This window comes from Moschus berezovskii, chromosome X (genome assembly GCF_049115385.1).
Source record: "Moschus berezovskii isolate FMDL1 chromosome X, NW_MosBer_1.0, whole genome shotgun sequence".
Lineage (NCBI taxonomy): Eukaryota > Metazoa > Chordata > Mammalia > Artiodactyla > Moschidae > Moschus > Moschus berezovskii.
Genome location: NC_142488.1, coordinates 124,858,457 through 124,871,891, shown reverse-complemented (window position 1 = coordinate 124,871,891; position 13,435 = coordinate 124,858,457). Strand labels below are relative to the sequence as shown.

General features: G+C 44.2%; 1 protein-coding gene across 2 annotated transcripts in view; it reads right to left on the bottom strand.

The window, feature by feature from the left end:
• HS6ST2 (heparan sulfate 6-O-sulfotransferase 2) overlaps positions 1-13,435 on the bottom strand; it is a 351,911-nt gene that overhangs the window by 102,200 nt on the left and 236,276 nt on the right. The gene's annotated exons all lie outside the window — the stretch shown is intronic.

The window sequence follows — 13,435 nt, the reverse complement described above, 5'->3', positions numbered from 1 at the left end:
GGGCAGTGGGTATCCTGAAGGCAGTGGAAAAATCACCAGGCAGCTGGGTTTGTGGAAACAGAATCGTGGTTTCCCAGTGTACACATTCTGACCAGTCTCCAACTGCCCAGCCATTGGCAGTTGCCTTTTACATTCTGGCTTTGAGTTACTCTGGGCTCAGCCCCTCATCAGGTAGGTAAAGATCTTGAAACCCACATGAGCTGCTGCTGGAAGGGAAGCCCAGTGTAAAGAAATCTTTCTCTGAGAAACTCTTTGAATATATATCAAAGAAGTTATTTTAGGTTTCAGAAGGAGATCTTTCCCAAAACAAGAGAATATTTGCCTTTGATGCAAACGTTATTCTTTACTCTTCTGACCTATATCTAGATTTTAACAGATTTATTGAGATATAACTCACATACCATATAATTCACCTATTTTAAAAGGTACAAATTAGTGGTTGTTAGTATAGTCACGGATATGTGGAGTCATCACCACACTCAGTTTTAACTTTTCCATTACCTCAAAAATGGTAGCTATTACCCCATGTCCCCCTACCCTTACCATGCTCTGACCACCACTGATCTGATTTCTGTCTCTGTGGTTGGTGGTTTAGTCGCTAAGTTGTGTCCAACTCTTGCAACCTCATGGACTGTATGTAGCCCGCCAGTCTCCTCTGACCATGGGATTTCCCAGGCAAGAATACTGGAGTGGGTTGCCATTTTCTTCTCCAGGGGATCTTCCTGACCCAGGGATCAAACCCAGGTCTCCTGCGTTGCAGGCGGGCTATTGCATTGCAGGCAGATTCTTTACTGACTGAGCCACCAGGGAAGCCCCCTCTGTCTCTATGGATTTTCTTATTTTGGACATTTCAAGTAAATGGAATCATCCAACGCATTGCCTTTTGTCACTGGCTCCTTTGACTCAGCATAATGTTTTCAAGGTTCATCCATGTTATAATATGTAACAGTACTGCATTCCTTTACATGGCCAAATAATATTCCAGTGTATGGCCATCCAAAGTAAATACATAAATTAAATGTATCTAAACAACATCATCCCTACCCACTAGACAAACCCACAGTCTGTCCCAAGCACCTGCCACCTGCTATGGTACATTTATGACTAGCACCATGGGGGTACATCATGGAAATTAATAAGAAGATACAACAAAACGACCAATTATTCACCCAACAAACATCTACTGAGTGTCTCCTATGTGCCAGGAATGTGCTGAGACACTGGGAATACAAAGATGAGCAAGACACTGTCTCTGACTTCCATGCGCAAATGGTGAGGACAGTAGTGAGAAAAGCCATGCATCATAAATAGTAGCTGTAGTAGCTGAACAGACATAAATACTAAAAGCACCATCAGGCTATGGTAAGCTCATTTTCCACTGGGGAGGAATCCTGCTGGAGGATGAGGCTCTTGAGTCCACAAATATTCAAACTAGCCCAAGAGAGGGCAGCAGCCAGGGATTCGGGTATTTTATTTGTTTGGCATATTTTTTAGTTGAGATGAAATTCACAAAACATGAAATTAACCATTTTGAAGTGTACAATTCAGGAGAATTTAGTACATTCACTTGTGCAACCGCCACCTGTCTCTAGTTCCCAAAGGAAACCCTGTACCCATTCAGTAGTCATTCTTTCTTCCCCCTGCTCCTCTCAGCTCTTGGCAATCACCAACATGCTTTTTGTCCCTAGGGAACTGCCTATTCTGGATAATTCATATGAGTGGAATCATACAATACATGGCCCTTTTAGTCTGGTTTCTTTCACTTAGCATAATGTTTTTGAGGTTCACTCATGGTACAGCATGCATCAGCACTTCATTCCTTTTTGCGGCTGAACAATATTCCATTGTATAGATGCATCACATTTTGTTTATTCATTCATCCTTTGATGAGTATTTGGGTTGCCTTAACTTCTTAATTGTTTTTGGAAAATTTTGAGAGACCACAATCTGAATCTTTTTTTAACACCAAAAACATTTTGTGTTGGGGTACAGCTGACTAGCAATGTTGTGATAGTTTCAGGTGAACAGTGAAGGGATTCAGCCATATATATACATATTCATTCTCCCCCAACCTTTTCTACTATCATGATTAATGCTGCCATCAACATTCATGTACAAGTTCTTCAATGTGCCAATGTATGTTTTCATTTCTCTTGGGTATATACCTGGTAGTGGAATTGCTGGGTCATATGGTAATTCTATGTTTAACTTTTTGAGGAACTGCCAAACCATTTTTCCACAGCAGCTGCACCATTTTACATTCCCACCAGCAAATTACAAGGGTTCCAATTTCTCCCAGAGATTCAATTTTATTTCTTACTCCAAGAGAAGAGTTCCATTAAATTGGAGACAACCAATTAGCCCAAATGATTGACCCTATTGCTGGGCATTAGGCGCTGGGCCCCTCAATTAATGCTTAGGCTGGTGGCAGAAACAAAGCAAATGAGGACAAAGAGGAGAGTCCTACCACAGCTCTGGGAGTGCCTCTGCACATGCTCACAACCTAGAGGGGAAAGCATGCAGGTAGGCTGTGAAACCATTCACCTGACCCACATCAATAGAATTCACAGCATCCTGCCCACCAGAGAAGTGGGAGGAGTGCATTCTCAGCTATAAAAGCCAAACCTTGCAAAACCCAGGAGGTGATTTTATGAAAGAAATGACATGAAATCAATAATGACTCTGACAGTCATGGAAAGAACAGCACGGCCTTCTCTATTAGGCAAGAAATTGGAAGAAGCGTCAATGGGTTGTGAGGGCACTTAGATCCCATGGTATTTGGCACCAGCTTCTGTCCCTTGGAATAAAGATCTGACAGATTCCTAGGAAATAAATAATAATGATGAATGTTGAGCTCTAAAGATGATGGCATATAAGTATGTCATGGAAACCTACCCTTATGGCTTGTCTCTTCCCTGCAGTAACAAGACAGTTCGACCAACGTTGAATCCCCTCCTCCTCCAGCCTATATCACTCCCTGGGCAGGTGAGCTCCACTCTGAAGCAGCCTTAAATCTTTCAAGCTACACAATGTCATTTTCCTGAGCTGGGACTGTCACTTGCCAAGATGACGTGCCACCGTCCCCAAAGAGCTGAGACACGAGCCCAAATGCCCCTCTTCAAAGCCCAAGAGGCTCTCTTGGGGGAGAGGAAGCCTGGGGAAAGCATCTCAATGATCCCCGTCACCTATCAGATCCTTGGATCTTCAGTAACCTAAGATTTTAAGTGGGTTGATTTCAAATACAGCCTTCTTTTCAAACAGAAATCTCCCAATGATTCCAGTATATAAAACACACAAAAACTGAGCTGCTTTGATTTGAAGAGGGGGTGGGGTGGAGGGAAAGGGGATGAGAGCAGAGCTGCCATTTACTGACCCCAGGATGGGCAGCGTACACCTCCACAGAACGCCATTCATGTAGAGCACCAGTTCTCCGTGTGGCAGGATGACACTGGTAGTCCTCAAGACCCATTCTGGGGTCCCTGAGGTCCCCCTTTAACAAATATATGGCTGTATGAGGCTACATTTTCTTCATATCCTTTGACCAAAGTAACATATTATGAGAAATGGAATGCAGAAGCTGATATGAGATTCTATCAGTCTTCTATAAAGCCAGATATCAAAGAGATTTACAAAATATAAAACATTGTCATTATTTTTCTCTGCTTTGGAAGTCAGTTTACTTTCATAAAAATTTTATGTTAATATGTAATAGACGTATTTTTAGAGATAATACTAAAATCACTGCAGATGGTGACTGTAGCCATGAATTAAAAGACATTTATTCTTTGGAAGAAAAGTTATGACCAACCTAGACAGCATATCAAAAAGTAGAGACATTACCTTGCCAACAAAGGCCCGTCTAGTCAAAGCTATGGTTTTTCCAGTAGTCATGTATGGATGTGAGAGTTGGACTATAAAGAAAGCTGAGCGCCGAAGAATTGATCCTTTTGAATTGGTGTTGGAGAAGATTCTTCAGAGTACCTTGGACTGCAAGGAGATCTAACCAGTCCATCCTAAAGGAAATCAGTCCTGGGTGTTCATTGGAAGGACTTATGCTGAAGCTGAAACTCCAATACTTTGGCAATTGATGCGAAGAACTGACTCATTTGAAAAGACCCTGATGCTGGGAAAGATTGAAGGCAGGAGCAGAAGGGGACAACAGAGGATGAGATGGTTAGATGGCATCACTGACTCAATGGTCATGAGTTTCAGTAAACTCTGGGAGCTGGTGATGGACAGGGAGGCCTGGCATGCTTCAGTCCATGGGGTCACAAATAGTCGGACATGAATGAGTGACTGAACTGAACTAGAGTTAATACATGTTTTTGAAAATTGCTCAGTTTTAAGTTCAAATACAGTCAATATCAATGGATATATGCCATATAAATAAAACCTCCTTTGAGCCTCAGTAACTGAGTGTAAAAAAGTCCTGATATGGAAAAGTCTGAGAACTGTTGACATGCACTATGCTGTGAATGAGAGTTGTGCAAAGCCTGGGGGCTCTAGGGGGTGGGCTGGAGGGTCTGAGTTCTGCATGCTCAGCCTCCTCCCCACCTTCCATGCCCCTTGAGGAAGCCCTCTGGATATGTCTTCAGAACCCCAAGGGTCCAAGTTTCAAAATAATTGATTAGTCCGGCCCTCTTGCTTTAAAAACCAGGAAACGAGGGAAGGCAAGGGTTATGGATTTGGAAGGCAAGAACAGCTGGGGTTACACCCTGGTCTTCTGCCCTTGGTTCTGGATTCAGGTTCTCTCCCCTGCCTGAGCTGCTACGAAAATAACCACAGCAGCACTCACTGGTTGAACTTTCTGTGTCGGCACTACGCTAGGTAGTCTGTAATATCCGGCTTGAGCCACCCCCCAGTGCCTTCTTGTTCCCACTGGGCAAGCACATTTGACCCAGAATGCTCCATGTTTGCTAAAGTGTACCACATGGAAAGAAAAGCAGGCAATGGGCTGTCCGCCGCCGCCTCCTCCCCACCACCACCATATTCACCTCTGAATCAAGCCAGCCCTGGCCTTCTCAATACAAAGAATTCAAGCTGGCACCGGCTTCCTGAGCACATCTTGATAAGCAGCATGCATCCCACCAGAGAAGGGATTTTTTTTTTAAGCTAGGAATCAATTTAATCTGGTTCCTGTGTGGCTCAAGAAAGCCCCACACGGGCAACAACTGGGGACTTAAGAGCAGGGTCTTGGCAGTTGGCCATGCGGTGACTCCACAGAGGGTGCCTTTGTGCCTCCTGCCCCTCTGCCCAAGGCACACCTCCATTCCTTTGAAAAGACTGCTGGGAAGGAGCGAACTGGATATAGTGTTAGGCTAATCCTTGTACTACAAGAGTGGCAGCCATGGGGCACACAGTGCCTGAAAAGGATCTGGGTAAAATTCTCACTCATCTCCCAAAATGACAGAGAGGGCCTACCGGGACTGGCTAGGCAGGACGCCAAGGTAGAAGTCCACCTCAGAATCACCTGGGAAGCCATTTAAAACACCCAGGACTGCGGGGCCCTGAGGCAGGGGAAATTCTGCTTTCATCAGTCAGGGTTGGATGGCTAATGTCCACTCCAGATGAGGAGCCAATGAGAAGCCGACTCCCTCACTTACAGATGGGGAAACTGAAGGACAGAGAGGGAAAGAGTTACAGCTGGGATGAGCACTGGATACTGAGCCCTCTGTGCTATTCACAATTCCAGGCTCTGCTCAGCTGAGGGGAAAACTAGTGTGGGCACACTAGTATGCGTGTGTGGAGGGGGAGCGGTCAGGGGCATTTAGAGATAATCAAGCCATTTATATTTGATTCATGCTTTTCATTTCACATTCTCCCCCTTTTCTTCCAACTTGATCACTGGATCCAAGTCTTTCATTTTTATTTATTTTTTATAATTTATTTATTTTAATTGGAGGCTAATTGCTTTACATTATTGTATTGGTTTTGCCATACATTGACATGAATCTGCCCTGGGTGGACATGTGTTCCCCATCCTGAGCCCCTCTCCCACCTCCCTCCCCATCCCATCCCCCTGGTTCAAGTCTTTCACTTTTAGATAAGGAAGCTGGGGCCAAGAGTGGAGAAGGGTCAGATTCTGCCCTGCGTGAGATTTAGGATCCAAATCTCTGTGCTTTCTTGCCTGTGTTCCTTCCACTACATTTTGACCCTGAAGTCCCACCCTGAGAGAAATATTATTACAGATTGTATCCGGTTGGTCAAAACGTTCGTCTGCATTTTTCCATAACACCTTACAAAAAACTTGAATGAACATTTTGGCCAACACAATATTTCATTAGTATTCTTCCCACCAAGGGGAAACTTTGTTAGAAGCCAACACACTGCCTGGCTCCCTGGCATCAGCCTGCCCTGAGAGCTGCTCTAACTGCTGGACTCCAATCTAAGCTGATACTCCAGGGCCGCTCCGGAAATACTGGTAAAGCCAGCACAGCTAATACAGACAAATGATGGCAAAACTAAAGGGGAGCGTTGCAATGAAATAAATTATTTGCATAGGTGGGGCTTCTCTTTTAATTTTACTATTTTAAGGTTCTAAATTCTTTTCTAGCCTTTATGTATAATTAAATACAGATGTTCTCAGAGCTTAATGTCAGTTTAAATTTCAGCCCTTGGAAAGTAATTTGTTTGCATGTTCAATGAACAAACCATTTCTTAATGGTTTCAAAGACCCAGGCTCATGCATCATGAATCAAGGTTGCCTTTATCAAAGCTAAAAAGGTCAAGCAAAGTAGGCCTGCAACTCCCACCTTTTAAAGAAGAAAAAAATCAAGCTTTTGGTTCTCTGTCTTAATGGCACATATGTCTTAATTTCTTTAGGTATGCGTATGATAGTATGAATGATTCATCTGTGCCCTCTGCATACAAAAGCCAGGTAAACCATGCTCACTGTCCCATGATGACGATAAGGGCTTCCCAGGTGGCTCGAGTGGTAAAGAACCTGCCTGCAATGCAGGAGACATAAGAGACCTGGGTTCGATCCCTGTGTCGGGATGTTCCCCTGGGGGAGGGAATGGCAACCCACTCCAGTATTCTTGCCTGGAGAATCCCCATGAACAGAGGAGCCTGGTGGGCTACAGTCCACGGGGTCAGACACAACTAAATCGATTTGGCACACACATTAGCATGTTCCATGACGGACTGAACAATTGGAGGGACACTGAGTAACTCCCTCTGTGCTGTGGGCCTCAGTTTCTTCATCTGTATACAGATATCTCTAAAGTTCTTTGGTCTCTAACAATAGAAGGTAACTAGACATAGAAGGGCTGTCCCTGGAGGTGATTTTAAAAGATACTGTTTTAGAAAGCAGTTTCTGAGGTTTGAAGTTTTTCAGGTTAGGCAATCAGCAGGGAAATTAGACCCATGGGTTCTTAGCCAAGTTTCTCCCTCTGGCTTTCCTCCCTCTGTCCTCTCCACATGCAAAAAGATGTCAGCTGTTCCAGCCATTTCTCAGAGGGTCCAAGATTATTCCCACTCCTTTAGACACTCCACTAATTCTTGAACTCTATTCTCACCCTGCATTCTCCAGTCTCTTAGGGTTTCTCTAGTAAATCTACACATATGTGTTCAGTTGCTCAGTCTTGCCTGACTCTTTAGTGTAGCCCACCAGGCTCCTCTGTCCAGGGAATCTTCCAGGCAAGAACACTGAAGTGGGTTACCATTTCCTCCTCCATGGGATCTTCCTGATCCAGGGATTGAACCCACATCTCCTGTGTCTCCTGCTTTGAAAGGTGAATTCTTTGCCACTGAGCCACCTGGGAAGCCAAAAAAGGATCCCCTGGAGAAGGAAATGTCAACCCACTCCAGTTTACTTGCCTGGAAAATCCCATGGACAGAGGAGTCTGGTGGGCTACTGTCCGTGGGGTCACAAAAAAGTTGGACACAACTTAGTGACTAAACAACAAGTCTACACATATACCAGAGTCAAAAGGGATATTTCTCATTGACAATATATGATCAAGGTATTTTATTAAATGAAAATATAAACACGTTAACTAGGATATATAGTATGATCCTATGGCCCCCATCCCCACAAGTAAACCAATCAGCCAACTCTTTCCAATATGACCTAAGTCTAGATATTTTTCACTTCTCTCTCAAACTTAACAAAGGATCATTTTGAAAGTTACCCTATAAGTACTTACTAATGGGTTCTGTTTTACCTTTCTTTGTTCTAATCCGAGGTATTAACATTTACAGAAACTCTCTTTTTCAAAATGTGTTGAAATTATGGTTTGATTTGAATTCCTTAAAAGGTTAGGGTAATAGAATTCAGAGCAGGAACAGACTTTTGAGTCTAAAGTATTTTAGTATCTATAGTATTGTTGGTCGGAGAAGGCAATGGCAAGCCACTCCAGTACTCTTGCCTAGAAAATCCCATGGATGGAGGAGCCTGGTAGGCTGCAGTCCATGGGGTCGCTAAGGGTCGGACACGACTGAGCGACTGCACTTTCACTTTTCACTTTCACACATTGGAGAAGGAAATGGCAACCCACTCCAGTGTTCTTGCCTGGAGAATCCCCGGGATGGGGGAGCCTGGTGGGCTTCCGTCTATGGGGTCACACAGAGTTGGACACGACTGAAGTGACTTAGCAGCAGCAGCAGCAGTATTGTTGGTACCGGCAACAAAGAAATAAAAACAGAGAAAATAGCACAAAATCAGTTTCCCCAGTAGCTCAGCTGGTAAATAGTCTGACTGCAATGCAGGCGAGACCTGGGTTCGATCCCTGGGGTGGGAAGATACCCTGGAGAAGGGAACAGCTATCTACTCCATTATTCTAGCCTGGAGAATTTCATGGACTGTATAGCCTATGGGGTCGCAAAGAGTCGGACATGACTGAGCAACTTTCACAATCAAGCCTAAGGAGTCAGGACTTTAAAATGGGAACAGAAGTGAGATGGTCACAGGTGGGGAAAACAAGTCACAAGTCTGTGAACTTTCACAGCCCTTTCCCCTCTCTTAGGACATGTCTTTCCCCACATGGGCTCCCAGGGTAAGAGTGAAGCTCCACTCTTCCAAGGATGCCCCAGACATAGTAGGCACTCAGTGTTCTTCCACTAGACTAAATCACGCTGCACAGACTCATGCTGTTTCTTCATAACCAAAGGAAACAGGATGCCTAAAAAGCATAGGAATGGGGCAAAAGTAACTGCAAACCAAAGCTTGATATTTATGAAAACAATAAGCCACGTTGGCCCTTTCAACCAAACCTACATAGGCCTGGATACCATCATTAGCTGTGTCATCTATGAATAAAAACAGAAAGGATAGTGATAGAAAGCCCTGGAAAGATACAGCATGTGAGCAGTGATCGGCACAGCTACCATGGAGTAGAACTTTTCTGGAGAGAAAGCTGGTGGGGAGATGGGGTGGGAAAATAGTGGGGTGTGTGTGAAGAGGCCTGAGAAAAGATGAGAACGACAAAAACTAAATAAATAAAAAGGCAATTTCATTATCATTTCAATTTGGGAAACTAAATTGTTTTGTTTCCTTGATTTTTCAAACACACTTGAAAGATGTAAACACAAGAGCAAAAAATAATGAGATCTTGTCAGTGTCTGGAATCAGCTGTCAACTGAGCCACTCCTCATACACAGCTGTCATTTGTTGCTCCGGCTTTCCAGGAGGGAGGCTTGTACGTGCCCAGAATGGTCATAGTCTCACTGAAGGGGGATGATAGCAGGGCAGCAGAAGTAACGCAGGGCAGGAGGTGGGCTCCATAAGCAAGACACCGACTAGGCAGCCTCTTGGGGAACAGGTCAAGGACCTAGAAGGTCAAAGCCGGTGTCAAGAACATGTAAAGAATCCAGAAAGTTCCAAAGGAAAAGATGTGCAAGATACCAGTGAAGTGGCAGAATCCAGTCTGCAGCAAGGAATTCAGGCAATTAATCACGCCTTCAGGGGCAGATGAGTTGTAACGGTTTCAGCACACAAGCAATCTGGAACAAAAGTGTGTGAGGGGAGTTCTTGGCACCAGTCATCAGAGTTGAGATAGGAAGCTTATTCCCAAGGCTGCCTTCGTTTACGATTTCTCTAGAGCTCTAAGTGGAGGTGGAGTACAGCTGGCCTTTGCCTGAGGACACACAGAGACAGAACAGTTGGAGCTGCAGAATAACAGCTCCACAGATTTTCCTGATAATTCAGGATTGAGCACTATTCACTTAAAAGGAGGGTTCTGCAGCACTTCTGCTCTGTTCTGAGCAAGCAGAGACCATAGTAAAGGTCATATATGGTGTCAGTCTGACTTTCTGTAAAGTGGGTAAAGGGATGGGAATTCGATGGGAATATCATTGACAAGAGTCTGACTCTAAGTTTGCCCTATTTAATCCAAAGACCTAAGAATAACCCTGTTAATATTAGTCCTGACATTCCAAGTCTTCTAAGTGAGATCCACTGTATAATATTTCATCATGGGAATGAAAATACATGCACAGAGCTTCTGTTAGCTTATTTGAAGCAATAGTTAGAACCAGACATGGAACAACAGACTGGTTCCAAACTGGGAAAGGATTACGTCAAGGCTGTATATTGTCACCCTGTTTATTTAACTTATATGCAGAGGATATCATGAGAAATGCTGGTCTGGATGAAGCACAAGCTGGAATCAGGATTGCTGAGAGAAATATCAATAACCTCAGATATGCAGATACAAAGATATGGTAGATACGGTAGATACTTTCTACCACCCTATGGCAGAAAGCAAAGAGGTACTAAAGAGCCTCTTGATGAAAGTGAAAGAGAAGAGTGAAAAAGACTGAACCTGTATTTTTTAGGTGAAACACCCTTGGCGTCATCTCCATTCTTCTTTGCTTAGTCTATAATCCAGTCTTCTGCAATAATGTTGGATACAGGTAGCTTATTGTAGTCCCAATGATATCCTGTAAGTTGCCCAGTTTCTCAACAGGGGTGGCGATGCAGTAGCGCTGACTCCAGCAGGGTTCATCACAAAGCAACTCACGTCTTTCCAAACTGATGGTGTTATGTGTTCTTACACATCCACACTGCCCAGTCCAGCCTAACCCTAGGCACAAAGTAAGCACACTGTAACGCTCAGTGAGAGAATGAATTCTTGAGTATATAAATGAAAATGATCACACTTAAGATGGAAGAGTGAGATCAGGTAATGGGTCAGAGTATCTTAGATAAACATAGAGACCTCCTTGCTCTTCTTTTTAAAAAATTTCTTTTTATTTTTAGGCTGCATTGAGAAGCATGTGGGAATTTAGTTCCCTGACTAGGGATTGAACATGTGCCCCCTGCAGTGGAAGCACAGTCTTAACCACTGAACCACCAAGGATGTCTCTGCTCCTCTTTAAAGTGTTGCTCAGTGGTGTCTGACTCTTTGCAATCCCATTGACTCTAGCCTGCCAGGCTCCTCTGTCCATGGGATTTTCCAAGCAAGAATACTGGAGTGGGTTGCCAGTTCCTTCTCCAGGGGATCTTCCAAACTCAGGGATCGAACCCGGGTCTCCTGCATTACAGGCCGACAGTTTACCATCTGAGCTACCAGGGAAGCCCAAGAAAGGCTTCCCTCAAAGAGGAAGACTCCCTCTTTGTGAAAGGAACAAAGAGAACCCAGATTGGTAGAGGACAAAGAAGATGGAAAGAGCTGAGTTTATAAGAATAAGAGTAGGAGACAAGACTCTTGGGGATATCACAATAAAACAACTGCCAACTGACAAATGCTGGAGAGGGTGTGGAGAAAAGGGAACCCTTGTACACTGTGGGTGGGAATGCAAACTGGTGCAGCCACTGTGGAAAACAGTACGGAAGTTCATAAAAAAAAACAAACAAACAGAACTACCATATGACCCAGGAATTCCACTCCTGGGTATATATCCAAAAAAACCAAAAACACTAACTTGAAAAGATACATGCACCCCAGTGCTCAGAGCAGCATTATTTGCAATTGCCAAGGTATGGAAGCAACCCAAGTGTCCATCAACAGATGAATGAATAAGAAGATGCAGTGGAATATTAGTCATAAAAATAGAATGAAACACTACTTAGCCATTAAACAGAATGAAATTTTGCCATTTGAAGCAACATAGACTTGGAGGGCATGTTAAGTGAAATAAGTCAAACAGAGAAAGAGAAATACAGTATGATCTCACTTATACATGGAATCCAACAAATAGAATAAACTAGTTAATATAACAATGACAACAAAAAGCAAACCCACAGATACAAAGAATAAACTAGTGGTTACCTGTGGGGAGAGGGAAGGGGGGAGGGACAAGATAGGGGACTAAGAGGTGCAAACTACTCCATACAAAATAAATAAGCTACAAGGAGATATTGTACAGCACAGGGAATACAGCCAGTATTTTGAAGTATAATCCTTAAAAATTTTGAATTACTATATTGTACACCTGTAACATATATTATACTGTAACTCATCTAAGGCTTTCCAGGTGACACTAGTGGTAGAGAACCTGCCTGCCAATGCAGGAAACACAGGTTCCATTCCTGGGTCAGGAAGACCCCCCAGAGGAGGGCATGGCAACCCACTCCAGTATTCTTGCCTGGAGAATCCCATGGACAGAGGAGCCTGGTGGGCTATGGTACTCAGGGCTGCAAAGAGTCAGACACGATTGATGTAACTTGGCTTGCATGCATGCATAATTCAGGTGTTTTTTTTTTTATGACTCCTTAGACTGAAGATAACCTGGGCTTCAGGAAGTTGGACAAACTAAGGAAAACAGTCAAATATAGCTCCAGAACTAATTTTCTATATCCATGTGTGGGCCTGAGAGTTGTTTCTTTGTAAATCACATGGCCCCTCATACATCCTAATATCTGCTAGAGAATGGAGTCTGGTGTTCTCCAGACAGGCACTGCTGTCATGACAACTTACTGGATAGAGGAATGAGACAGCAGTCAGCAACTGGGCGGTGCCCAAACATGCATGTAGCTCTTTTTTTTCTTTTTGCCATTTTTCTGACAGGCTCACCCTTTCACTCAAAGCTCCTGCCACCTTTAGCATCAGGGAGGGAGAGATGGTCAGGAATTCTGGCCTGGACTTGGTCCTGCGAGCCTATCTTCCACCATAAGTTCAGCCTAAACACCAGTTTGACTAACTTTCTAATTGAATCAAATCATTGTTTCTCCGAATCATTTCACTGAATCCCTCAGGTCAATTCTAGGAAAACTGTCGCGGTGGCAGCGGAAGCAGCCAGCACAGCTGTTGGGGCATTTCTCCGGCTGGAACAAGCCCTGTCGCCCTAGGGTAGAGGGAAGGCCCCGCCCTGGGCCGGGGAAGTGACAGCTGTGGCGGTCACCAGATTAGGCATGGGAAGGGCTGGCCAGCTTCCTGTCGGCTCCCACCCACCGAGCTGAGTCTGTTCTTCAATAACCCTTGGGCTGAGGCCACAGCAGGTTTTCTGATCTAGCTCTGACAGGAAGAAGCGACCCTCAGGGAGTCACCTCCCT